Below are 27,867 nucleotides of genomic sequence, written 5' to 3'. Positions count from 1 at the left end.
TCTGCCAGTGTAGCCCAGTGGAAGTCACTGAGGTACGCCCACGAGGGAGACGTCAGGACCATAGCCTCTGCCTCTCCCTCCCCGCTTCCTTTCCCCCATCTCCTTCCAGCCTCCATGAAGTGAGCAGCTCCTCTCTGCTTTATCTTCCTCACCATGATGTACCACCTTACCCAGGCCCAAAGGCAACGGAGCCAAGAGACCATGAAAAGCGTAAGCCAATAAACCTTCACTCCTTGTAAGCTGATCGCCTGAGGTATTTTGTCACAGTGACAGAAAGCTAGCACATATCCTAATGCTTTTCTCCTGGAATCCGGGTAGACACTCACCTTTTCCTTCCCACATCCCTTCTTATCTGCCAAATCCTTGGTGCCTACCACCGATCTGAAATTAAACTGAGCAAGGGAAAAATTGCTTTTCAGTCACACAACTGAGATGCCTTAGTTACTTTTCTATCGCTGTGATGAGACCCTATGACCAAGGCAAACTTATAAAAAGAAAGCATTTAGCTGGGCTTACAGTTTCAGAGGTTTAGAGTGTGGGATGGCAAGAACAGCTTAAGAACTCACATCTTAATCCACAGTAGGAGGCAGGAAGGGACACACTGAGAACAGCATGAACCTTTTGAAACCTCAAAGCCTGCCCACCCGCCCACCCCAACCCGTGACACACCTCCTCCAGCAAGGCCACACCTCCCAATCCTTCCCCAACAATTCTGCCAACCGGGGACCATGTATTCAAGCATACGAGCCTGGGGAGGCCATTCTCACTCAAACTGCCACAGAGGGAGCACATCCCTAGAATGGGGACAGTGGATAGCATGGGCCTGCTCTACACCATAACCCACTTGGGTCAGAGCCCCTCCGACAGCAGAGGTTAAACATGTGGATCCACACTGGTGGGGATAAACCTGGCTTCCTGGCCACTGTTGTTCCTTACAGAGTTCCTTGCAGTGGGAGCTCAGAAGACACTTCTATACTCCAAGCTTGGCATGCCGCTTCATTCTGTCTGTCTCCTTTGTCATCTGTCAAATGGTCTAATGCGATCCGCCATCTCACCCTGAGGGCCCCCCACCCCACACCCCACACCCCGGCCAAAGCTCACTAAGCTTTCCCACATTCCCTAGCAGGGATGACCCAGTGGGAGGGCACAGCTCGAGCCTGGAACAGGTTGGATTGTATGCCTGAGAAGACAGCCTGGTTCTCACTGTGTCTCCTGTGAGGATGTTCTGCCCCAGCATCCTTGACAGGACCCAGCAAGGGAGAGGAGAAAGACGTCAAGTTGGGGATGAGTGATAGGCATCGAGGGATTTGGCTATAAAGTCCAAATCCCGAATTGCATTATCCTCTCCTCTCAAGCAGACATTACTCATCCACCTCCCACACCCACAGTGTTACACGAGACCTCGAGGGACAGGAAGACATATTTGGTTGCAGCTGAAGGACCTCAGACTAGAGAGCAGAGAGAATTTCCTAACAATGGAAGATGCTGTGATGGTCGGAGATGGATGGAGCTGAGGAACAGCCCTTCCTCGGCACCTCTCCAAACTGGGTGGGAGGCCCAGGGTAAGCTGCTCAGCCTGTGAAGAGGGGTGTTCCAGGGACCTCTTCGCCCAGCCCCCACCAGTCACGGGAGATGTGGCGGCAGTGTGGCAGAGCAATCCAAACAGAAAGTCAAGGGCGTGCATTCTACAAAGGGTCTGGAACTCTACTGCAGAGTAAATGCATCCTCACAGGAGCAGCCCACAGGGCTACACACCCAGCGGGGAAGCCTCCTACACCCACCAGGGAGCCTGGCTGCTCCCCTGCCTGGGTTCTTCGGTCCTTGGGGGTCTTAGTAGTCAGAGGAGTAGGGGAAGACTAAGGAAGAGAAGGAGATTAGCATACGATACCCTCCAGAGTTCACAGGTAAGTATATCAATAGACATGTGTAAGAATGTGCCAGAATGTGCCAGTATACTCCCAGTGTATGTGTTGAGGCATGCACATTTGCATGTACACACACACACACACCAAGGGACAGCCAGCCCTCCTGATCATATGGTGGCTGTGGCTGTAATTCTATCCTGGGATCCCAATGACATCATCCTCCACAGGGTCAGCAGAGAATGGAAAAGGGGGGACTTGGGAGTCGGGTTAAAGAAGAAACCCACAGACCGCTGCAGCAGACCTATGCCAGGTCTGTGGGGTGGCATCCTGCTAGGAGGAGCCCCTCCTCAGTGGCATGGCAAGACTGTAAGGAGGTCTTAGCACCAAGGGGCAGCCGTCATCCCACTAGGATTCCTAGGGACACGTGATGCCCCTTTGCTTCCAACCAGCCCCCCTGAGAGTTCCCCCATCATCAACTTTGGGCAGTGCCGACACCTCCACAAAGCAGGCAAGTCCCTGGAATCATGGACTGTGAGTCCCCACTTCTCTCCAGTTCGTGTACCTCAGAATGCTGACTCACAGCCCCCTGGCACAGTCCCCTTGTGTCAAGGAGACAGGCCTCCCACCTCAAGAGCGAGGGAAACCCAAGAGTCCGCACCCACCAGGAGGGTGACACCTGAGCACACAAACCTGCTAGAGGTCTGCCGAACACTCCCTCGGGAGCAGTGAGCCATTACTCAGCATCCATTATTCATCTCCTCACCCCCAGACAGGGGCAGGGATGTGGAAGAGCAGCAGCTGGGACTGGGACCTGTACTCACTCTCCCTGCAGACACTCAGCCGTCATGAGGGTGGGGGGAGACAGGGAAGGGGAGGGAGACCCCACCTCTCCACCGAGCAGATGGTCAGCAAGTCACAGGCCAAGCTGAGACGGGACATGTGAGCCTCCCAATGAGAATTTCCAAGAAAGGAGAAAGTGTTTTCAGTGTGATAAACACACTTGGTGACAGGCTGAGGTAACAGGGGCAGCTGGGCAAAAGGCACCAGACTGCTTGTCCCCGAGTAAGACTTCCATTGCCAACTTAGCCACAGCCACACTTTGAGGGTTCTTTCCTCAAAAAAGCGACCGAATTATAGGTTCTCAGAGCCGAGGCAGACAGCCCCCCAAGTGTGTGCTGTCGGAGTCGCTGGAGTCCCTCCCACAGCTTGATGAGCAAATGGTCACCCGGCCTCTGCTGAGTTCCGCCCAAAGAAAAGGCTCACACCGCAATGACAGGTAAACCCCTCGGGGTTCGCCGATATCCGCCGAGCATCTTAGTCCTGGCCCAATGAGGCAACAGTTTCACAGCTGAAGTAGATGAAGGCCTGACTCTGTCGGAATCGTCCGCTTAGGAGTGGATCAAAGGAGGAGCTGGAGAGATGGTTCCCACTGTGAAGAGCGCCTGTTGCTTTTGCAGAGGACCTGGGCTTGGCTCCCAGTACCCACATGGTGGTTGTCTTCGTTAGGGTTACCATTGCTGTGATGAAACACCATGACGAGAAGCAACTTGAGGAGGAAAGGGCTTATTTGGCTTACACTTCCACATCACTGATCGTCACTGAAGGATGTCGGGACAAAAAACTCAAACAGGACACGAGCTGATGCAGAGGCCATGGAGGGGTGCTGCTTACTGGCTTGACCTTTATGGCTTGCTCAGCCTGTTTTCTCATAGAACCCAGTACCGCCAGTCCAGGGATGGCCCCACTCACAATGGACTGAGTCAGGTTACATCAATCGCTAACTAAGAAGATGGCCCGCAAGTTTGCCTGTAGCCTGATCTTATGGAGGCATTTTTCTCAACTGGGCTTCCCTCCTTTCCAATGACTCTAGAGTGTGTCAAGTTGACATAAAACTAGCCATCACAGTGGTTCAGAGCCATCCTTAATTCCAGTTTTAGGGAATCTGATGACCTCTTTGGACACCAAGTATGCACATGATACACACACACACACACACACACACACACACACACACACACACACTGAACAAATCTAAAACAAAAACAAGGAAGGGTGGTTAAATTAGTGGCCAGATAGCTTGTGTTCTCTGGGCTTGGCAGGAGATGAGATGTGGATCAATTTTCCTCATGGCTCAGAGCCTTAGGCCATGGCATCAGGCTGTGGACCCAGCATGCTCTCTGAGGCTCACTGCATGCCCTTGAACTGATTTGGGCAATGGCTTATAGGACTAGACTTGGGCAACGGGTAGCCCTGGTATTAGGGGTGTAGGTCCTCAGTTCTTCCCTCCCAGAACACTGTAATAATACATGCATGTAAGTCTTCTGTGCTGAGCATATAAGTCTGTTCCCACTTCCCCCAGGCCCACTCACCTCCAAGAACTAGTTGGGAGTGAGGTAGAGAGTGAGCCAGCAGGTGTTATGAGCGGCTCAGGAAACCCTGCATAGAGCATGTTCCCTTGCAGTCCTACCACACTGGAGGCCACTTCCCTGTTAGCCAGGCTTTTGCAGATTGGTGCCTTCTGGTAGGAGGAGCCTGGAGCCTGCCAGGGCTACACCAGTGAGATACTGTTCCCAGGGATCGGAGAGGAAGATGAGGTAGGCATCCAAGTGGCAGCAGGTGCACTTGGCATCTCTGAAGAGAGCTAAAGTGCAGAAGCACCAGCCTGAGGTAGGAGGTGCCTCCGTACTGCCTAGAAATTCCCTTGGTGTCAAGATGTCAGAAATATGGTGCCGCCCTGCTGCAGGGACCGAAGGACGCAGGAGTAGTTAGCGTCCGAACCTCTTCCCCACCCTTGTCCCCACAGCCCTGAGCTGTAAAGCTGCTGCTGTCCGCTGCTTCTCCCAGGAGGAAGGCTGCACCCACTACAGCCCAAGCCTCCTGCTGAGGCAATGCCATCATAATAAGAAAGGGTGCTCACTCGGTCCCGCCCACCAACACTGCAAGGCCTGCCCTTCCTTCCAATGCCCGTAGTCCTGTCTCCTCTGGAAGTGCCTAACCTAGGTGTTGTACCACGCCTTCCATTTTCTTCTCACTTCTGCTTCTAGCTCCAGAAGTGGAAGTCAGCATAGGACCCTCCAGCCGGCTCAGACCAGGCTGGGAGCTGTCCGTGGTGCTGAACTTCCTGTGGCGTAGCCATGGCTTGCCTTCTGGGGCTTCCTGCGCTGCAGGGCACTACAGGAGATTCAGGGGGAAAGATGGCGGTGCAATCCAAGAGACTATTTGCAGGAAGGAAGCTGAGGTGAATTCAAATAGAATAAATAGGCAGATGTCAAGGCCACGAGGAAGAGTAGAGTCCCGACTCACTGCTCACAGCTACCTGGGCCCTAAAACATGGTCACACAGATCCATTCAGAGGAACTGAATTTGAGAAAAAAGCCTAGCCTATTGATAGATACTGCTTGGGCAGAGAGCTGCTTAACAAATGAAAACCATTCGAAGGAAAATTTGAAGAATATGTAGGTAACAAGATTTCTAGTTTGGAAAGGTCTTATCTGGAGACGGAGCCTTGGTCACATTTCTAAAGCCCAAGATCACAATCGAGACTGTCCCAGTCACCGTTCTACGGCTGTGAAGAGACGCCATGACCAAGGCAACTTTAAAAATCAAGCATTTAATTGGGTGCTTGTTTACAGTCTCAGAAGGTGAGTTCACAACCATTATGGAGGGGAGCAGGCAGGCATGGCGCTGGGGCAGTAGCTGAGACCTTACATCCAATCCCAAAGTTGGAGGCAGAGACAGTGAGACTGGACCTGGCATGAACCTTTGTAACCTCAAAACCCACCCCGAGTAACACACCTCCTCCACAAGGTCACATCTCCTAATTCTTCTGTGATGGCTATTCTTGGTTGTCAACTTGATTACATCTGGGACTAACTAAAACCCCAAAAATGGAGGGACACACCTGTGAGGGAGTTCTTGCTTAATTTGAAGTGGAAGATTCACTTCTAATCTGGACCTTTGAAGTGAGGAGACACAAATCTGAGCCACACCTTCTGTCGGAAGCCTAGATAGGGACACAGAAAAAGGAAGCTTTGCTCTTTGCCTGTTTGCTCTTACCTCACTAGCAATCCATCCCTTCACTGGCATTAGAGCCTACTTCTTAAGATTCTGACATATCCTCAAGACCAGCTGAGACATCCAGCTTCATGGACTGAACAACAACTGGATTCTTGAACCTTCCATTCATAGGCAGGAATTGCTGGATTAGCTGGACCACAGCCTGTAAGTCATTCTAATAAATCCCCTTTCTTCCCACCTCTCTCTCCACATATATACATATACACACATATATATATGTGTGTGTGTATGTGCATATATATGTATATACACATACAAATGACTCTCTCCATATGTGTGCATATATGTGATTAACATATATATGTATCTATATTCATATATATAGAGAGAAATTCATTCTATAAGTTGCTACTCTAGAGAACCCTAACATACCTTCCCAAAACAGTTCTACCAACCAGAGACCAAGCATTAAAACATATGAGCCTATGGGAACCATTCTCGTACAAACCAGCACAATAACCCTTTTGTGGTCCTTGGAGTCAAGTTTGGAAGACAAAACAACTCACTGACCAACCCTACTCTGTAGAAGGCAAAATAATTTCAGGTGCTTCATGCATTTTCATGTGTGTGTGTCACACTTGTATGAGCAGACACACGTGGAGGTCAGAAGTCAATCCAGGGGGTCACTATTCAGAAAACATCTACTCTGTTGGATTTTTTTATATTTTATTTTGTGTGTACAGATGTTTTGCCTGCATTTATGCATGTGTATCACATGTGTGCCTGGTACTCATAAAGGCCAGAAAAGGGCATTGGATCCCCTGGAACTGGAGTCACAGATGGTTGTTTAAGACACCATGTGGATGCTGGGGATTGAACGTGCTCTTAATAGCTGAACCATCTCTCCAGCCTCTCACTGTGAGCTACCATGCTTTTTTTTTCTTTTTTGATTTTTTTCGAGACAGTGTTTCTCTGTGTAGCTTTGGAGCCTGTCCTGGATCTCGCTCTGTAGACCAGGGTGGCCTCGAACTCACAGAGATCCGCCTGGCTCTGCTTCTTGAGTGCTGGGATTAAAGGCGTGCGCCACCACCACCACCTGGCCCTGCTTTTTTTTAGGGACTGAAATCAGGTCCTCAGACTTTCAGGCCAAGCATTTTATGGTGGGTGCCATCTCACAGCCCTGGTTTATATTATAAATCTTCTAGTATCAATAACCATGTTTCTCCAGGAAAAAGTATAAATTTTTTTTACAGATTTATGTGAATGAGTGTTTTATCTCAGTACATGTATGAACACCACCTGTGTGCCTAATGCCTGAAAGGCCAGAAAAGTGGATCAAATCCCCTGGAATTAGGGCTATGGACTGTTTTGAGCCATCATGTGCGTTCTGAGAATTAGACCCAGATAGTCTATAGGTGCAAAAAGTGCACTTAACCACTGAGCCACGTCTCCAGCCTCCCTGGAAACATTTCCAGTGACATCAGAATCCTGTTAGTTAGATAAGAATGAGCTAGATCTGGCCAGGGTTCCAGTCTAGAGTTCCTGTTCAATGAATCTAGAAGTTAACGTTCTTCCAGAGTTCTGGGCTCTTTCCTCCCTCTCCAGTGTTGAAGGCACAGAGCTGCAGCTTGTTGGCAGTGGAAAGTTCTGCATGTCTAAACAGACCACATGCAAAGGGACAGGGGATGTGAACAGACCTGCCCACATCGGGCGGGACAATCTACATGTCCTGGGGCAGGCCTTATCTCATGACTGAAGAAGACTCAGGTGCCCAAAGCACCTCACCTACACATCACTCACACCATGGCATGGATAAAGGGGCCCCGCATGCCAAGCCTGCGATGTCCAAGACTATCTCTCCATCCCCTCTGCGTTTTCTGTCTTCTAATCCCCCACATCTCCCCAACATGAAGGACATTTTTTCTAATGCAAGCTGACTGTTGTGCACACACTTGGCTCCCCCTGGCATGTCTACACACACACTCCAGCCATGCTATAGAGAACTCAATTATCAAGTTTTCCTTCCCGAGTGTCCATCCTGCCTCAGACCTTCCATGGAGCTAGAAAGCCTCACCACCCGCTTGGTGTTCTGTGACGGCACCTGTATTTAGTGTCTGCCAGCTCCTCTTCGGGTGCCTGAGGCCTCCCATGCCATAGATTTGTCACCAACTCCCTGACATCATCAATCATGCGTACAGGTGCACAGCCTGGGCTGCAGCAGCGAGGCAGCTGTGCATCCTTGGCCCTTTCAACGTCTGCAGGTAGACCCATGCACACGCGAGAAGCCTGGGACCACTGGAGCAATTAAAAAAGGAACCCAAGGGCACAAAAGACCCTCAGAGAGCATCTGCTGGTCTAAAAATAAACTATTCAGGGCCCCCTGAGTGGACAGCAGCACTGGCCACCCAATCCCACACGCTCAAAGAGTCCGTCTGCTGCCCTTGTCCCTGGGTCTGAAACATAAATCTCTGTCACCCCACCACCTCCAAAGCCAGTTGCCCCAGTCCCCCACCACCAGCAAGTAATATGGCTCTCAGACGCCATATTTATGTCACGGCAGGACAAGAGAGCAAAGGTGTAATTGGGCTCAACTTGACTGATGTGACAGCTGCAGTTAGCCACACGTGTCATGGAGAGATGTGAACTGGGCATAGTTTATGCGAAAAATCTCCCTGCCAGGAGGACCTGACATCTTCCTCTCAAAGACATCCAGACGGCGCTGACCTCAGCTGCAAAGCAAGAAGAGATTCATGGACTGTCTGAGGAAGGCCTTGTGAGGCCATGGCTGCCACTGCCACCTTGCAAGCATCTCTCTCAGAAATGCTCTCCCTGCTTTCCCGAAACATCAGGTCGATGCTACCACACCCCTTCAATCAGTTGTCAGATTCCTTGGTGCTCTGAGAATGCGTGCTGCCTATTATCTAACCTAAACTCTGTTTGCTGCCGTTTGCAAGCACTGCTCTCATTCCATCCTGGTGCAAGGGCAGTCTGGTGTTCCTCCTGCACCCAGCCACTCTGGGGCTCGTCTGCCATGTGCATTATCCGCGCACAGTCAAAGGCCTGTGATTCCCTGGTTCTGGGATGTTCTCCTCCAACTCATTTGCTCTTTGGGGTGAGTGGCTAATTCTAGAATTCCTCTCTTGCTATCTTGGATAAAACCTACAACTGGCCTTTGGAAACCTGAGGCATTTTCTGGGATTCTGGGAAAGCACACCAGGACTTTTCTAGTTGTGTGTCCTCGCTTCTATGGGAGGAATGGAGACAAGTAGTGATGCCTAGAGAGCTAGAGGCAGAGCCAGAAACTCTAGACTCTACAGCCAGATCCTGTGTCCAAGCTCAGAACTTCCGGGAATCCCACCCAACACAAGGGAAGGCCGGGGATGCCAGAGTCCTCTCTGTATGTCCACTGTAAACCCCACAGTTAATCAGTTGTGGGACAGTTTTTGCTTAACGTATCGAGTTCCTTGAGCTGCAGGGGCCACCAGCATGGCCTCGCTCCTCTGTCTTCACCCCTGAGACAGAGAACAAGGATCACTGCTGACCTGTCCTTCTCTATCAAACTCTGGGGACAGAGAAGAATCTTACGGCTGTGGGGCAAAGCAGGAAGGTTGGGTGAGCCTGTCCTGCCAGAACAATTCCAGGAGTCCACACACCTCCACACTCCCGCCTCCTCCCCCCAGTCTCCTCCACCACTTCAGCCACCAAGGGCAGTAAGTGAAGCTCCAGACTTTGTTCCCCAACACACAATCACTCACCGTCCACAGAACTACTGAGAAGCACAGGCCCTCACAGTCTCTGAATTTTCCACACTAATGGCTACAGCTGAGCCAGCTCCAGGCACTGGCTCCTAACAGCAGGTGGTAGCTGCCACAAAGGCCAAGGCCTGCTGGGGACCAGAGGTCCACAGTCTACAAGGAGAACACACAACTACCCAGTTCCCAAACTGGACCCCAGCCTAGGATTCCTGCCAGAAGACAGCACATGGGCAGGAAGACAGTGTGAGACCAGGGGTCTCCTTTGACCTAGCGATTAGGTCTCAGGTTCAAGTTCATTGTCCCTTTCCAATAGGTGTTAGAGGGAGGTGGCACAGCCCGTGGGCACCTTGCCCAAAGCGACACTAATGACACGGACACGTGTTGGCGTGGGTGTGCAGATCCATGCCTGAGGGAGTGTGACTCTTCCCCCCCACCTAATGCTGCTGGGTGCCAGGAACCAAACAAGAAGTTGCTTTCAGCGAAGAGGGCTTGGCTGAACCACTACAGAGGGCTGTTTTGGAAATATGTCTGGCTCGTTTTAGAGGAAGGTCAAGAACCGCGTGCCCCAGAACTGGGAGTCTTGGGGGCATCATGGGCATCTTCCTCGGCCCCCACAGGATCACCTTATGGCCATGTGTTGATTTACGTGATAAATGTCACCCAGTGTACATGTATACCAGGTCATCACACATCCTGGACATCTGCAGTGTCTGTCAAGTTTGTCCCAATAAAGCAAAAAAATAATAATAATTTAAAAATAACCTGTCCTGGGCTGGAGAGATGGCTCAGAGGTTAAGAACACTGACTGCTGTGGGATGGTCTGTATGTCAAATTACTCTGATTGGTCAATAAATAAAACACTGATTGGCCAGTGGCTAAGCAGGAAGTATAGGCGGGACTAACAGAGAGGAGAAAAGAAAGAACAGGAAGGCAGAAGGAGTCACTGCCAGCCGCCTCCAGGACAAGCAGCATGTGAAGACGCCAGTAAGCCACGAGCCACGTGGCAAGGTATAGATTTATGGAAATGGATTAATTTAAGCTGTAAGAACAGTTAGCAAGAAGCCTGCCATGGCCATACAGTTTGTAAGCAATATCAGTCTCTGTGTTTACTTGGTTGGGTCTGAGCGGCTGTGGGACTGGCAGGTGACAAAGATTTGTCCTGACTGTGGGCAAGGAAGGGAAACTCTAGTTACAGACTGCTCTTCCAGGGGTCCTGAGTTCAATTCCCAGCATCCACATGGTGGCTCACAACCATCTGTAATGAGATCTGGCGCCTTCTTCTGGTATGAAGGCATACATGCTATATACATAATAAATAAATAAATCTTTAAAAAAATAATAATAACCTGTCCTGGTGAGGCTGCCTCCCTGCCTCTGAGTACTTTCAAGTTCACTGGTGATTTCCACCTTGCTCTACAGGGTCAGAGCCACAAAAGGCTTCCAGGAAGAGGGAGAAGTGTAGTGGGGTACCAGAAGGGAGAAGACTCAGGACCCCCACAAGGGACAGTGTGCAGGGTCTCAGCATACCCCCCCACACAAGTCCAAATCACCTTAGTCAGTAGTTGCCAGCCTTCCTAATGCTGTGACCCTTTAATCCAGTTCCTCATGCTGTGGTGACCCCCGACCATGACATTGTTTTCCTTGCTGCTGCATACCTGTCATTTTGCTACTGTTATGGATCATAATGTAAATATCTGGTATACAGGATATCTGATATGTGACCCCTGTGAAAGGGTCATTTGGCTCCCAAAGGGTCAAGACCCACAGGTTGAGAACCACTGACCTAAGTGGCCACTGTCACCCAGGGAAGTACACCTCCCTCGTCTTCTGCTGTCTCGGTCTTTCCCCCTTTCTGATCCCCATCAGCACTGGGAACAGCCCCCAGAGAGGTGCACTGGGGTCAGCGCAGCTGAAGACTGCCAGGCTGGGAAGGGGCCACAAGCCAGGCCCGTCAACAGCAACAGCCCGGCCCTGTGCAGAGAGAGAGAAAGGCAAGTTCCCTCTCCGCCACACCCTCACCTGGGGTAGCTCTCTGCTGTCCTCCCCAGCCTCTCCAACCTGCCCTCACTCATCCTTCCTAGACCAGCTGGCCCCATTCCCTGGGCCAGAGCCACAAACGCCATGGGACAGACATGAAGCCTACCTGGTCTTCCCACAGGAAGAACAATTCTCTTTGAGTCTCAGAGATGAGGGAGATAAATTTTAAGTTCAGTGTGGCTAAGTGGGATGAGTCCATAACTGCTTCTGGCTCTCAGCTTTTCCCATGTGCAATGGCTCCCCGCATCGCCAGGCAGGCAGGGAAGGACGGGTGTACAGGAAGAGGAAATGAGTGTTCAGTGCAGCAGAAGAAATGTGGCTAGACACAAGAAAGAACTTCCTCTCCATCCTGGGTTACCAGCAAAACAGATAAATTCTACTTCCTGGCATCTTACTTCTCAGACCTTCAGTGGGTCTGTTTGAGGAGCTTTGGGGCTCCTGTAAGCTAGGCCAAAGGAAGAACCATGGGGCTATTGTTGGAACCTTACTCCTGGGAGGGGCTGAGTTCAGGGCATCCCCCTCAGCATCCCTAGAACTGTGTGGACAAGACCTACTTGGGATAAATCCCTGTGACCCCAGCCAGGGGAGTCGGGGGTGGCATTTGTCCACAGTCCCCACGCAAGAGACAACCCAATCTTCTCTAAGGCCGGCAGCTAGGAGCACAGCACTGAGGCAGGCACACTTGACCTGGATACTGGTCTGGAGGCTGTCCACCAGCAGGGTAACCCCAGGGGCCTGTTTTACCTTTCGGAGACTATCCGCCTCTGTAGGGGGTGAAATATCATGGGGTCTAACACTGGATTATGATGGCTGTCCAATGTTACCAATACACTAAAAGCCATCAACTCCGACATTTCAAATAGGCAGAGCTCAGATCTGTAAATGTTACCTCTGCAGGGCTGAGGCTTGTTACAAAGACAGAATGAGCAGGAAAGCCTGTGGACCTGCCTGTGACCGTGCGCTGAGTTCCCAGCGTGCCAGCACCCAGCATCATAGCTAAAACACCTCCAGCCACAGCAACTGCCCCCTGGGGCACCTTGACCGCATCACTGCAGACTGTACGTCTCCCCTTTTGTTTTGTTTTGGGTTGTTTTTTTTTTTTTGTTGTTGTTGTTGTTTGTTTTTTATTCAGGAACTTACTATGCAACCCATGCTAGACTAAAACTCTCAACCCTCCTGCCTCAAGTTCTGAGACTTGGGCTTTATCTTTAGAACAAAGACTTATGCTTTGTTCTAAAGATAAGACAGCTTAAATGAAACTCAATATTAAGAACTCCAATATGTAAGGCAGATCAAGGCAGAGTTAAGCTAGGAGAACAGGGGCTGAGATGTTGAGGGGGATCCTGAATCCCCCTCCCTCATTCTAACAAGATCAGCCATGGGATAGGGCCTGAACCCCAGAGGCCAGCTGAGGCCTGTGGAATGAATGGGTGCCCTAAGGCTCTCCCAACAGGCTGGCTCTGGCTCTGCCCACTCTTCTTTGCAGGGTGCCCAGCAAGGCCGCCAGGTGACTGGGACATCTGAGACACAAGTACATACCTAACTTCTTCTCTGAGGTACTAAATCTTGGGAAACCCTTCTCTGTGTGCCCAGTTCCCACAAAGACTACCCTAAGGGCAGTGGCTCAACACTAGCCTAATGAGGACCCAATTCACAACATGCACTTATGTAGGTTAGAGTTTCCATATTAGAACTCCAGATTGAGAAACTATTCCATTATTGACTGACAAGAACAATCTGGAGCTGGACAGATGGCTCAGAGGTTAAGAGCACCGACTGCTCTTCCAGAGGTCCTGAGTTCAATCCCCAGCAACCACATGGTGGCTCACAACCATCTGTAATGAGATCTGGCACCCTGTTTTGAATACATAATAAACAAATAAATCTTAAAAAGAAAAAAAGAACAATCTGTTACATGTGAACACAATAGATTTCAATAAGACTATGTTTCCTAAGATGAAAAACATCTAGATGTGTTATCTCATAAGAAATATGTCCAGGTTTTTTTCAATGCCTGGTTTACTGGAAGGGACTGAAATCTCCCATCCCAGATCATGTTCAGTCTATCACAGTGAAGGGGTATGAACAAAAAAGAAAGGAAGGAAGGAAAGAAGGAAGACTCAAACTCACACAGGGTATTTGACTTTTATTTATTGTCAGGGGAATGGCATGTATCACGTGGTACTCACGTGACAGCCGAAGAAGAACTTTCAGAGGTCTGCTCTCTCCTTCCACCATGGGAGTCCCATAGATGAAACTCAAATCATCAAGCTTGGTGGCAAGTACCTTCATGCACAGAGCCATTTTGCCAGCCCCATTTTCTTTTTATTTATTATTTATCTGATAGAGTTGCATGTAGTCCAGGCTGGTCCCGAACTCCTGACCTTCCTGCCTCCACCTCCCAAGTGCTGGGGTTATGGGTGTGCACCACCACACCTGGCTGAGGGAAGAGTATTTAGTAAAGTTTTTCAAATCACTGCAGATATTCCTTGAGACGACATCAAAATTTACCATGGGGCGGTTTCTAGGATCACTGCAATATGGAATCGACCTTGCACTCAGTGGAAGATTGAGGATGGTTCTAGAGCTTCCTATTTATCTTCAGTGACAGCATCTTGCTCAGTAGCGTAGCTCTTCTAAATGCTGACGAACTTCACTAATATTAACCACTCATCTATTAAATTCCCACTGTTCCGACCTGATGAGTCCTTTTCATGACAACAGATATGTTTTCCAAAATTCTAACTTTTGCTTGAAGGTTTGAGTTTCACCATTGGTAACAGACATCGCTGGATGCTTTTCTTGAAATGATAGGCTTAATCCATTTGTTTCTGCAGAAATGTCCACTCAACTCTCACACTGAGTGACTATTTCTCAGCCATTTTCTCAAGTGAAAACATCGGTCCATGAAAGGAGTGGCTAGTTCAGCTGGTAACTCAAATGGATGCCCAGGCGGCTGGGCTTCTGCTCCCACTGCAGTGGACAGAAGTGCTTTGTATAGTCTACCCTATTCATTTCAGAAAATATTTTAAAAGGTGTGTTCCTTCCAGGGTCCAGGTTTTGTGAAATCAGCATCTTGACTGCTTCATCAAAGACCTTCTTTGATGATTTGTTTAGCATGTCTCGGGGAAGAGTACAACGGCCAGGACAGTTTGGTGCAGCCCCAGCCTCGACCCACACGAAGTATCAGCGTCCTCATCCACCACTGCCTTAGCATCAAAGCAGTCTTTCGAACATGCTGAGCACTTTGGGGCTATTACTGAAACTGCCTTGACTGCCTTAAAGGAACCCTCTGGAAAACTTTTGGGGACTCCCCCAGGGAGCACAGTCTGGGAGCCGCTATCATGGAGCACCTTGTGTGATCGTCCCGGGGGGTGGGGGGGGTGGCCGCAGCAGCCCCTGTGTTCTTAGCTGTATTCTCCAAGGGGGGCTCTGAAGCTATGGAAGTGGAAAGCAGCCCTCACCCCAACTCCTGGCCACATGTGTTCCCTTTGTACTGGATCTTCAGAATGTGCACTTGTGGGGCACAGCTGGGGTGAGGCAAGCATCTCCTCTCCCTCTTTCCCATCACCTCCCCCACTGAGGAGCTTGGGATCTCACACCCACTCCAGGGAAATCCGAGGGACATCTCCAAGCCTGGCAGTAGTGAGAGCCTTGGCTCCTCCCCCTGAGCACATTGCCACCCCTTCACCAGCAGAGGACTAAGTGGGGTGGGAGCCAGATATCCCTAACAGCCTCAGAACTCTAGGGCAGGTTCAGTCCTCCCTTCTCTGCCTCCCACCACAGCCAGCACGGTTCCCAGCATCAAAGAGCTAATCCAGTTTCGTGCCTGTGTTTCCCCCTTCGCCTCCTGCAATGCCAGGATTGATTTGGAACTCGGGCGGCCTTATTAAAGTGATGCCTTTTCTCCTCACGGGAGGTAACGCCGGGAGATGGAGCCCTCCCCCACCAATTAACTCCACACCGCCTGCTCATATGAATTCCAGCCCCTGCTCTAGAGGGTTACCTCTAACTTCTCTGGGTTCCAGTGGGGAGGCCGGGTTCGGTTTCAGTTCCGATAGGTTTTCACGTGGCCTCCCTCCATGCCTGAGCTGTGGCTGGATGGTGAGTGGCTCTCTCCTCCTTCAGGCCTCCATCCCTTCCACCATGTGATCTTAGGTCCCTCACTGGGGCCTGTGACTGCTCTAGCTGTGTGGCACAAAGGGATCCATGGTTGACTGTGAACATGGGAAGCTAGGCCAGAAGAAGATGGGACACGAAGGACTGTGTGTTTTTAAAATATGCTTTCCCCAAAAGACACAGGGGAGTGTGGACTTCTGAGACATGGAGCACCCTTTTCAGGGGCCCTGCAGCAGCCTCCAAGGCTTCCTCTGCTCCAGGAAGCTATGGTTGGGCAGCAGAAGGTGAGGCCACATATCAAGAACTTCCTTTTTATAAATGCATTAAAACCTCCCCAGTTACTTTTCAAAGCCGAAAGCAGATGCCCAATACATCTAGGCCATTAGTTCGGACCAGAGTCAACGATAATGGAAAAGCTATTTTTCTTAAACTTTCCAACCCTTGGGGAGCAGAGGCTGTCTGGAGGTCCCAGATAATCAAAAAATCCCAAACAATCAAACAATAAATATCTGAGGCAAGTGATGGGCCAATGATCTTTTTCTAAGCACCACACTTATATATATTAAGACGCCACACTATACCCCATAAGTATGCACAATTACTCTGTGTCAGTTAAAAATTGACTTTTTTTTTTTTTTTTAGGTAGGGTCTCACTATGTAGCCCTGGCTAGCCTGGAAATCGCAGGAGGAGTGCCCAATTTAAGACCAGCCAGGGCTACACAGCAATACCCTAACTAAAACACACGCGTGTGCGCGCATGAGTACACACACACACACACACACACACACACACACACACACACACACACACACACAGAGGCCCAAAATGAGCTCAAGTGATTCTACCTCAGCTATTACAACACAACACAAGGCCTCCTTGCCCCCATGTCGCATCACCACCAAATCACCCCTTTGTTACCCCAAGTGTGAGAGCACGGAAAGGGTTAAACCCCTCCCAGACCCACCCTATCCCAGCCGGTTGTTCATTTCTATTCCCCAACTCCCCAGTGCTGTGCTCACAGTCCCACCTGCACTCACTATTAAGAGGCAGGAAGTGGTAATGGGAAAATTCCGCCTCTAATTGCAGTATTCCCTAATTGCCGCCCCAGAGCCACCACATCAACCCAATTATAGGCCGCCCAGACAGGGTTCTCCATGGCCGAGGACTCCCTGCCCCGCTCAGAGGCACCTGCCCTGTCAAATGCCAAAAAGGGAGCCTTCCTGATTCCAAGGGGCCCGGACTGCTTCATGCGCATGCTTGGGCCCATCACTTCTGGCAGGGGGCAGAGAGGCAGGAAGCCGGCTCCCAGGACTGAGGATCCTGGAGCTGGTGGGCAGCCGACCCGGGCCCTGGTAGCCTAGCCACCCTACCTTGGCTATCATGAATGCTCCTCTTGGGTGCTATGGGGCCCCCCAGGTGTTCTGGAATCTTTCCAACTGTCTTCCAGAGAGTTGCTTAGTCCCTCCAAATAAAAAATAGAGGAGAAAGAACCCTTGCTTCTTCAGTGTCAAATGGAGCCCACCACAGCTGCTCCAAGATGGAGGGGCTGGAGTTAACACAGCCCTTTCTGGACAGCTGGGAGACAGGTGGGGCTGAGTTCCGCTGCCACCCAAGAAATGGCCAAGAACTGTCCGGGGGGCTACTTGGAAACCACATGCTGGGAGGTTCAGTGGCCATTACAAAGGGCCCTGCCAGGCACACCCTGCTTTCCTAAATGTCATCCAGAATCCTGGATCTCAGCAGCTGGAGACCACCCAGGGAGGAAGCTCCCACAGCAGCTCTGCTCACCGCCGTGCGTCTGGGGAGCCCTTCCTGGAGTTGACTCTTGGGGCTAGCAGCTGAAGGCTCCCCAAAGTCCAGATTCAGAGACTGCTCCAGTCCCTCGAGGCCGGGATCCAAAGTCACCCATCACCCCAGTGACCTCTTTGAACGGTCTGCTCCAGAGATGGAAATGAAGGGTGGCTGGGACAATAAGCCCTTCCCAGAAATGAAGCTCTGGCAAGAAACAGCTCACTGGGCACCAGCAGAACTGCCTGAGATGGGGAGAGAAGACGAGCTGGAATGGCACCAACTCTGTCTGTGGACAAGGACAGGACCGGCTGACGGGGTTAAAAATTACTCAGACAGCTCTCACCTGGGCTGTCATTCACTTAACACCCCCCCCAGCACCCTATGTTGGGGACAGAAAGCTTAGCTCCATTCTACAAGTGGGATGATGGAAAATAAGAGTTTAATTATTTGTCCAAAGCCAGCGCATGTGTAGAGCCGGGTGGCCCCCAGGCAATCCGTTCATAGTCGCTATACTGCCTCAGAGGGGGAAAAATGTTGTTATGTGGCATTTCTCCACTTAAACTATGTCATTTACTACAGGCCTCCTGGACACGGAGAGAGTCCAGGGCTGACTTTCCATTTCCTGGCCTGGCTTCCGGCAGAGCAGATGGTGAATAACCAATCAGTTGTATGTGTGGATGCTCACATGGGGATGTCAGGCTGCCTCAGTGCAGGGAGCCATGGACCACTGTGCAGACAGTGTTAGCAGTGTTTACACATTATACCCTGCAAGTGTTAAGACTTCAGGCCTGATCAAGTCACTATTCATAGGCTCCCACCAATGGCATTCGTCACAGCTGTGGTGAGTTCCCGGCACGATTATTTCTTCAGTTGTGTGGCCGTCAGTGATCACCAGTGTGGGAGCCAGGTACGTTTCATTCTCATCCGAATGCCTGTCACCTAGCATGGCACACAACAGACTGTCAGAAAGTAATAGTTAGCGAGGCCATGGTGGCGCACGCCTTTAATAGCAGCACTCCAGAGGCAGAGGCAGGCGGACTTCTGAATTAAGGGCCAGCCTGGTCTACAGAGCAAGTTCCAGGACAGCCAGGGCTACACAGAGAAATTTTGTCACAAAAAAACAATGACAAAATAGTAATAGCCAAGTGGGGCACGAGCCTATAATTCCAGCACTGGGGAGGCAGAGGCAGGACGATCAGGAGGCCAGCCTGAGCTCTATAGTGAGTTCAAGGCCAACCTGGGCTATATAGCAAAATCCTGTCTCAAAAGAGTAACAACAACAAAGCCACAGGGAATATTGAATGATTGTGGAAACTGATGATCAGAGTAGCTAAGTAACTCGCTAAGGTCCACTGGATTGCAAAATCCAGAGCAGCAGGGATTAGGGCTGAGGACGTAGCTCAGTTGGTAGTGTTTGCCTAGCATGCACAAAGCCCTGGATTCAATCCTAGCACTGTATAAACCAGGTGTGGTAGCATACCCCCCAAACCCTAGCACTCAGAAGGTCAAAAGTAGAAGGCAGGAGGATTGACCAAGATCGTCTGTGGCTAAATGGGACCCTGACTTAAAAAAGGGGGGGGCGGGGAGAATGGCAGGACCGTTGTCTGTGGTGCTCATTGCTACATCCATCCACAGTGCCTGGAGCAATGGCACCAAGGGGGTTCGTCTAACAAAATCCTGTTGCATACATGAGTGTGGCCACACACTTCATAATTAATGTATTCGCTGTAACCAACACCTGACGAAAAGGAACAGAAGGGAGGGTTTTGTTGCTTTGGGTTTGTTTTTGGTTGTTTGGTTGGTTGTTTGGTTGGTTGGTTGGTTTGGTTTTCGGCTCCGGGTTCAGGGGATAGAGTCCATCATGGTGAGGAGGGCATGGGGACAGGAACAGCATGTGGCTGTATGTATGAGAACATACACATGGGTAGATCAGGAAGTAGAGAGCAGGGGGAAGTGCTTGGTTGTCTTTTAACTCAGTCCAGGACCCCAGTCCATAGGATGGTGTCCCCCATATCCAAGGCACGTCTGTCCCCTTCAGTTAATCTTTGGAAAACACTCTCATAGATAGCACTTAAAAGGGTACCTCATTGATGTCCTACGAGTTTCTTAACGCAGTCGGGCTGACCATCAAGACCAGCCATTACTTTGGCCCTGGGATTAGAACCCAAGCCCACCTGGTTTTCTGTTGCTCTGCATTGTGCTTCCTGTTCTAACCACCAGCTGTATCCAAGCCCTCTGTAGCAACAGAGGCTGGTCACTCTGCTCCCTGAACAATACCCTTGCACCCTAGACAGATGTCTATGATAGCTACCTCAAGACAAGCACATTTAGCTTTAGCTAGAACATGTCTAATACCAGAAATGTCTACCTAGCAAATCCCAAAGCTAAAGGAAGCAGTATTCTCCTCAACTCGGCCCTCCGTCATCCACGAGTGTGTCTCAGCCCTGGGCATGCTCTCATTGTCTGCCTGGAAGTCTGCTTCACACACACAATGCCCTCCAGCCCCCCTCCCCTGAGCACAGTCAGAGTAGGACAAAGATAGAGCAGAAGCCACTCAAGGTCAGATGGACCCAGATCCAGGAGGACTGGGGTGGCCTAGCAGGAAGAGACTTCTCCAGCTATCCTGCCCCTGTCCCCATCTCTGCGGTATGAGGGGCAGCCTTATGGCATCTACCCGGAAATGGTGAACAGCTAAAATGAGCTGCAGTATGGTCAGGAGGCCCTGACCAGCACTGGAAAGGTGCTCTGGGACCAGGAGAAGAGCAATGCCACTCACAGGTGAGGCGAGTCATAGATTCCTGCGGCAACCTCCAGATGCCAAAGCCTTTCTCTTCCCCTGGTCTTGTGTGCATGCCAGGTCCCCAAGCGGAAAGAAGAAATGTGTTTGCATACCCTCCTCCCCCCAAAAGGATACCAAGCTGGCTGGGGAAAGCTTGTGGATGCTGAGCAAAGCTGACTCACAACGAGGGGACTGGTCTCTGCTCCGCCAGAGGGTAACTGGACACCTACCTCTGTACCCCCCCCTCCACAGTTCCTAGGCTCCTGGTGCCTCCACAGGCCAGGTGCAGAAGGGAAAGCGTGAAAATTAAGCCCATGAGATCCTAAGAAGCCCGGGTCCAAAGGGAGTCCTAAGACCAAGGATGTGTCAAGGAACAGAAGAAGGCAGAGGCCCAAGCAGCCCAGGAGAGCCCAGTTCCGGTGGCACTGGCCATCCTCCAGGAGCGCAGGAAGAATGGCTGAGGCTGCAAACCCCCAGATCAGGCCACAGTGTGTCTAGTGCAGACCCCTGACGCCGCCGACTCACCTCTGGGGCCCTGACACCAGCTGAAGCTTGCAGTGTCTGCCAGGCACGTCCCATTGCGTCACAGCTGCCCTGCCCCTGCCCCTCTGGCTCGGCCTGAGGGGTGTCAGACATGTCCATTCCTACATTTTTGAAGCAGCCGAAAGGCTACACTTGGTGTAAGCTGGGCCGGGGGATGGGGGGGGGGGGGGTAGCTGGAAGGACTGAGGGCCTCTGATCCTGCTCCTCCTCAGCACCAGAGTGATGAAGTGCCCAGGTTTGGAAGAGCTAGAGACTGTACTGAGGACAATCTATTACATTCGAGACGCCGCCTTCTGCCCACAGCAGAGGAAGAAGAGCGCCTACCCCAGGCTCCCCGAGACTGACCTCAGTCTTCTTTCAGGTGCCCCCTGAAACCTAAGGGTTTTTTCCCTCGTGTCCACCCCATCCTCACCCTCTCCCTCCCTCTGCCCTCTGCACACTGCAGTGGTCCTTCTTGGCAAGCGCCTCCTCTGTCCTTGCTCCGGCTCCTTCCACTGCCTGCCAAGAGAGGAGACCTTCACCAGCACCTCAGGAGTGGGGATGTGCAAAGGGGAGACCCCGTGCCGCTAAAGGCACCTGTGGAATGTGGGAAGGCAGGGAGAAACAGAGCGCCAGGGTTAATGGGATGAGACAGGGACAAGATGCAGCCTCTAAGTTAAAACAGAAAATTCGTGGTGGTGGTGAGAGGAGCGGGTCAGAAACGCAAATGGAAGAGTCCAGAAAGGAGAAAGGGTTTGTTTGGCCCCCCAAGGACCAGGGCTGGAGCAGCGACAAGCCGTCCTAGGTGGTGCTGAGTCATGAGATTTGAAGGGACATCTTCACCCTCCCGCACCCACACACACATCCCCACCCCTGTCGCGTCCCAGACTGCTCCACTCCAACCTCACTTCCAAAATTCTAGTCTGGCCCCCCAGCCTCGCACGCGCGACCTTCCCCTTTCCTCCCACGACGTCGGTACCGCAGATCCCCAAAGCTTGACCCGGGGCAAAAGAGATGGCGCAAACAGGCGGGGGATGGGCAAGACGCAGGTGGGGGCGTCCAGGGACCAGAAACGCCTGGAGCAGAGCCGGAGGGCGTAAGGGACCCTCGGCCCCTCCGTCCTGCAGCTCCAGGCGCAAACCCACAGAGGATCTTGCTCCTCGCTCCCCGGCTCCGGCTCCCTCCAGCCGGTGGCGCGGCAAACTCCCCTTAAAGGACGGTGCGGGCGCCGGGTCCTCTTCGCCCCAAACTTCCGCAACCCCGCCCACCCCCAGGAACCAGATGCCTTCTGCCCCTGGACTCAGAAGCCGGGATGGAGAAACTTTAGTAGGGATAGGGACTCACCCGAGGGCGACCCCGACGCGGCAGGAGAGATCCGCGGTCCCCGACGGGAGGCAGAGACCGGCTGCAGGGATGCGGCGCTGGCGACGGTCCAGCGGCGGCGTTTGTTCCCCGGGGGCGCGGAGTCCCCGCTCCGCCCCGGGCCCAACTCCGCTCCGAAGTGCCTTTGCCGCAAGACTTGCTGAGCTTAGCAGTCTGCGCCCGGGCAGAGGGAGGGGCTGATCGATGGGCGAGCGCGAGCGCGGCGAGCGCTGCAGTGAGGGGAGGAGACCCGGCGGGCGGCGCGGGAGGGCGGGCTCGCGCCGGGAGGTGCGGGGCGGGCCTGCCTGCGGGACTGTCCTCGGTGCACAGCACGCTGGGCGCCGCGCCCCCGCCTCGCCTCCCGTCAAGGTCAGGGAGGCAGCTCCCGGGCCAGAGAGAGCAGGGCAGGCAAAGGGACCCGGTCCCCTCCACCCTAGGTGGCTTGGCTCCCAAGAGCCCGCTTCCTCCCGACCTCCGCAACCGCTCACCGCAGGCGGAGGCTAAGTAGTTGGGCTCAAGCGCACCCATAGCCATTTTAGGATCCCTAGACCCCCTTTCTTCTCCCTTGCCCACGCAGTAAGGCCACCCACCACCTATAGCGATCCCTGGGAATGGTGGGGATTCTGAGCGCAAAAGATAAATGAACAGGAGAGTCCTGGAAGAGGGAGGCGGGGTGGGAGCTGTGAAAATACGGTATGCGGGGCTGAAATGGACCTTAAGAGGGGAGAGCCGGAGCTGGGAGGAAATTGGAAGACAACTAAATGAGGGATTTCTCACGCATTTGTTTTCTAAAAGTGTAAGACGTTGCTGCGAAGGTGGAGATTACAATCTGGTTTGCTGAGGGAGAAACCACCTCCGAGGCCCTGAGCCAAAAGCAGCTCCCTGTGCTGTAGAGCCTGGGGAGAGCGGATTGCAGTACCTCTAACCTGCCCGGAGATGCTGGGGCACCGGGAGAACTCTTTGCTGCACAAATTTTAAATATTTTTAATTTTTTAAATTACACTTGTATATTCTGTGTGTCACACACACACACACACAGAGAGAGAGAGAGAGAGAGAGAGAGAGAGAGAGAGAGAGAGAGAGAGAGAGAGAGAGTCAGAGAACAATATGCAGTAGTTATTGCTTCCTTCCACACTGTGAGCCCTGGGATTGAACTCAGGTCCTCAGGTTTGGCAGCAAGTGCCTTTACCCACTGAGCCATCTTGCCAACCCCCACTTTAACTTTTGGAGTGGATTTTTATGACAGGACAGTAGCACCCTGCCTTTCTCTTGGATACCAAACAGTGGGCTGGGGGCCAGTCCTCAACACGTTTGCTCTCTGAGAAAATGAGAGCTGGGATGGCTGAAGGAGGAGGGACTGCGAAGAACAGGTGGGACCCAGGGGTGAGAGCGAGAAGAGGCAGCAGGGGCTGGGGGGGGGGCTTTCAGATCACACTTCCAATGACGTCACAATTCTAAAACCACCCCAAGTCAGCTTGCTTCAGCAGAAGGGAGCCTGTGTCAGCCTCTCAGTGGCTGTGAGGAATGAGACGATGGAACGTTCATTCTGTGGCCTCCACAGAGCACTGTGGAGGAAACAGGTGTCAGCATGACGCCCTCCACCCGGCCACCCTACCCTCTCTGTGCTTAAAGACTTGTTGCTTCACCCCAGGGGCAAGCTCTGCTCCCCTCGCTCCTAATCCACACCCTGATAGTGTGTATCTACAGGAGTCCAACCAGAAAGGCTGCAGTGTCCACACACTTCAACTCTTCGGGGCTGGTAACACACATCCAATCAAGTCCCTTGTCGGTCGGCTCCCCAACTCCTCCTGGGAACTTAAGGTTAGAAGCTGCCTGCTTTCCAAGACTATTAGGAGAGTCAGTGCTTCAATCACGTTGGTTAAGTGGAAAGTGTGGTGTCCCTGGCCACAGCTTTGATGTTCTTTGAACTCGTCAGGATCAGGAGTTACAAACCTGATCAGTGGATATGCCTCTCGCCTATGACCCTTGGCTTGAGGAACGGAAGAGAAAAAGGATGTAAGAGGCATGTACTCACTCCCTCCACACCAACATATTACTAGACACCTCACTTTTCAACTGCTCACTTTAAAAAGGTGAGCCCTGGGCACTATCACACTATCATCTTGGAAATGAATTCCCATCCCGGGGCTATGAGGCAAGGATCTGCCTCACACAGGGTCCTTCTGAAGCCCTGGGGGTCGGGGCAGAGAGCTAACGCTGAGTTGAGGGAACTCTGCCTCCCCTTGGCTACATGGCCTCTCTGCTTTCTCCTGCTGCTTCCCTGAGGTCTCCGGTTCTGCTTTGGCCTAAGTAGGGGAGAGAGGCCAGCAGGGAACCGCAGCATCTCTCTCTCTCTCTCTCTCTCTCTCTCTCTCTCTCTCTCTCTCTCTCTCACACACACACACACACACACACACACACACACACACACACACACGCCCCTGCACTCCCCCGCTACCCCACCTGCTTCTGGAAGGCTGTGCTTTTGCCCTTCCTTGCTTACACTCACACCCTGCCCTTGACTTCCTTCCTCCCCTCTTCCAGGTGAGGTCTTTAACCTTACACAGCCTTCCAAAGCCTTGCTGCTGCTGTCCGCTTTTGCAGCAAACAAGGCAGAAGCAGGCCTTCACCTCCACAGGGGGCCAGCTCCTGGCGGCTGCCTCTGCCTGGCACACTCAGGAACACAAGCACTAAGCCAGGGAACGGAAGTCCCCACCCTCCCACTCCTGACACCACCCCCCCCCCCAGCTCACCCTTCTGAGTGGTTTGCATGACTCTTGACCACTAAGCCAACACTGGCTGGAGGGATTCTGAAGCAGCTGCTTGACAAGCGTCGTGGAATCAATGGGCTTCTCAAACTCACGTTCAATCCGTCACCACTGCTCTTGGTCTGCTTATCATCTGATTCTGTAGACATGCCAAACTTAAGTGTATCTTAAATTGTATTTTATTTAAGTTCGTGTGTTTATACTAGTCTACTTAATTTTTAGATCACCCATTAAAAATGCTTTAAATACAGAAGACATTAACGCATGAAATGGGAAAGGATAAAACACAAATTAAATCGAGACACCATGTAGTCCATACATTATCTTAGATTTTATTTAAAAATAAAAATCCTGTCTGGGTATAGTGGTACATGATTTAATCCCAGCACTCAGGAGGCAAAGGCAGGCAAATCTCTGTGAGGCCAGCCTGGTCTACACAGAGTTCCAGGACACAGAGTTCCAGCAGTACACAGAAAGACCATGTCTCAATCAATCAACCCATGGATAAATCTAGGAATGGTAAAGGGCAAGTCTCCCAGGGTGGACTATAATTATTTATTCATTGTGCAACAAACAAAACAATAAACATAACTACTGCAGCTGGATGTGGGGGACTAGACCCCACTTTTACAATCAGGGTACTTTTGAGCAGGGAAAAGTGGGAAATATTTAGATAGAAAGAGATACCTAGCCGGGTGGTGGTGGCGCACACCTTTAATCCCAGCACTTGGGAGGCAGAGCCAGGCAGATCTCTGTGAGTTCGAGGCCAGCCTGGTCTACAGAGTGAGACCCAGGAAAGGCGCAAAGCTACACAGAGAAACCCTGTCTCGAAAATACAAGAGAGAGAGAGAGAGAGAGAGAGAGAGAGAGAGAGAGAGAGAGAGAGCTCGATGATGAGAAGAAAGACAGAAACACAGGATAGCCTTGGGAGGGCCTGGGTCAAAACCCACCAGCCCAGAACTTTATTTAAAGGGCTTTTTACAACAATGCCAAGGGGCGAGGCAAAAAGACCACCCCCTGCTAGATACGGCCAAGTGTAGACCCTTCCAAACACCTGGTACCCAGGCCAGTGGCCCTGTCATCCTCTTAAGCAGCCCGGCTGGGTAAAATCACCAGGAAATCTCAGTGGGCTCCAGGGTCATCAGGTACCAGCACTCACTGGTCTTTCAGAGGGCTTGGATTTGGTTCCCAGCACCAACAAGGTGGCTCACAACCATACATAAATCAGGTTCCAGGGGATCCAGTGCCCTCTTCTGGCTTCCATGGGTATTGGCCACACAGGTAGTAGAGACATAGATGCAAACAAAACACTCATGTGCATAAAATAATAAATCTTATTAAAATATTACTATCTAATTGGGATGAAATTCTTGAATACAGCAGAATGGAGAGGACAGAGGAGTCCTGTGCAACTTTATGGTCCGAGGAAGGAAACTTCAAGTTTTCAGGACTGTATCTAGCTTTTGGAAGAAACTCATTAAGTTACAAATAATGATCCAGGCTTACCAGATCTCAGGGACAGGGGGAAATTGTTAGGACTTTGTCTTTCAGAATTGTCCGAAAGCACAAATGGACTTCCCTTGTCGGATTCACAACAAGAAGCACCCTGAGACACACCAGCAGACAGCCGCTCTTGGTGAAGCACCAGGCTCCATGACACACGGAGCTCTATGCCCCAGACGGTTGGAATGAACCTTGGCTCTCACCCCTCTGAATGGGCAGGAGAGGGCTCTGAATTATTCTGCCCACCCAGTGTACTGAACACTCTTGGTGAGCCAGCTAACACAGAGAGATTCTTCGTGGAGGGAGCTGTAAGCTTTCTGAAATGTGAAGAACAAATTGTTCAGAATTAGCAATCATACAAAGCTTTGCAGGGCAGAGCGTCTTTCCTTTTGAGAGGGCACCCATGGGCTTTGAAACTCGTCACCATGACAAGATGAAGAGCAAATCAGCTGGAACCCTTTTGGAATCATTAAGCCCGGTACTTTAATCTCCCATTGCCCATGAAACTCTCCATAAATCGAGGTTGTATCAGAACTGCCTTCCGGAAGGACCCTGGCTATGGAAGATGAGCGCCAGGCACCTCAGTGGAAGACAGTGGGAAAGAAGATGTGTCAGGGCTGACACATCTCCCAGGCCCACCTACCACCTTCTCTGCAAGTCACCAGTAGAGGCGGAGCAAGTCTCTGGAGCTCCAGCTTGTTGCGTGCATGTGCCCATCACCAGTCCCTACACATCTCACTGCTCACTTCTGGCTCTTGGGAGTGACTATGGTCACTGTGACTGGCTAGGGCCTGGCAATGAGGAGGGGACACTGATGAACCTCAAGGTCTCAGCTACCTTGTGGCAGAGTGAGATGCATGTACCAAGAGGTAAGTTGAGGTGTGGTTGGATCCCCAGTGACAGCCACCGCCTCATAGGGACAGCCACCACTCCAGGGGAGCAGAAACTGACTGGGGATGTCCCCTAAGGAAGAACCTTTCATTTGCCTCTGTAGGAAGGATGTTCCCCAGGGACGGAGGCAGTGCAGAGGAAAACAGACACCATGGCAGTGTGCTCACTGAAGAGCATGAGCCGAGAAGTAGAACAGTCCCATGACCCCACTAAAGCCCGTTTCCTTACTGGTTGAATGAAGACTTCCAGCACCTTAAGAGATAGATCTGACTGAATAGTTCATGGGGCTGGGGAGACGGCTCAGCAGTTAAGAGCATGGGCTGTTTCCAGAAGACTGGTTCAGAACCAGCACCATGATGTCTTGGAACTCTAACTTTAGTTACAGGGGATCTGATGCCCTCTTCTGGCCTCCATGGGCACTGCATGTACATGGTGCCCAAACATACATGCAGGTGAA

The 27,867-nt window shown here is 51.6% G+C and overlaps 1 protein-coding gene across 1 annotated transcript in view; it reads right to left on the bottom strand.

Annotated features, from left to right (window-relative positions):
• Syt2 (synaptotagmin 2) overlaps positions 1 to 22,510 on the bottom strand; it is a 112,427-nt gene extending 89,917 nt beyond the window's left edge. The window contains exon 1 of the mRNA XM_042258188.2: positions 22,231 to 22,510. The gene's annotated coding sequence lies outside the window, so the exon portion shown is untranslated. The remainder of the gene's footprint in view (positions 1 to 22,230) is intronic.
• Between the last annotated feature and the right edge of the window lie 5,357 nt (positions 22,511 to 27,867).

The sequence above is a fragment of the Peromyscus maniculatus genome, chromosome 11 (assembly GCF_049852395.1).
Source record: "Peromyscus maniculatus bairdii isolate BWxNUB_F1_BW_parent chromosome 11, HU_Pman_BW_mat_3.1, whole genome shotgun sequence".
NCBI lineage: Eukaryota > Metazoa > Chordata > Mammalia > Rodentia > Cricetidae > Peromyscus > Peromyscus maniculatus.
This window is presented reverse-complemented; position numbering and strand designations above follow the sequence as displayed.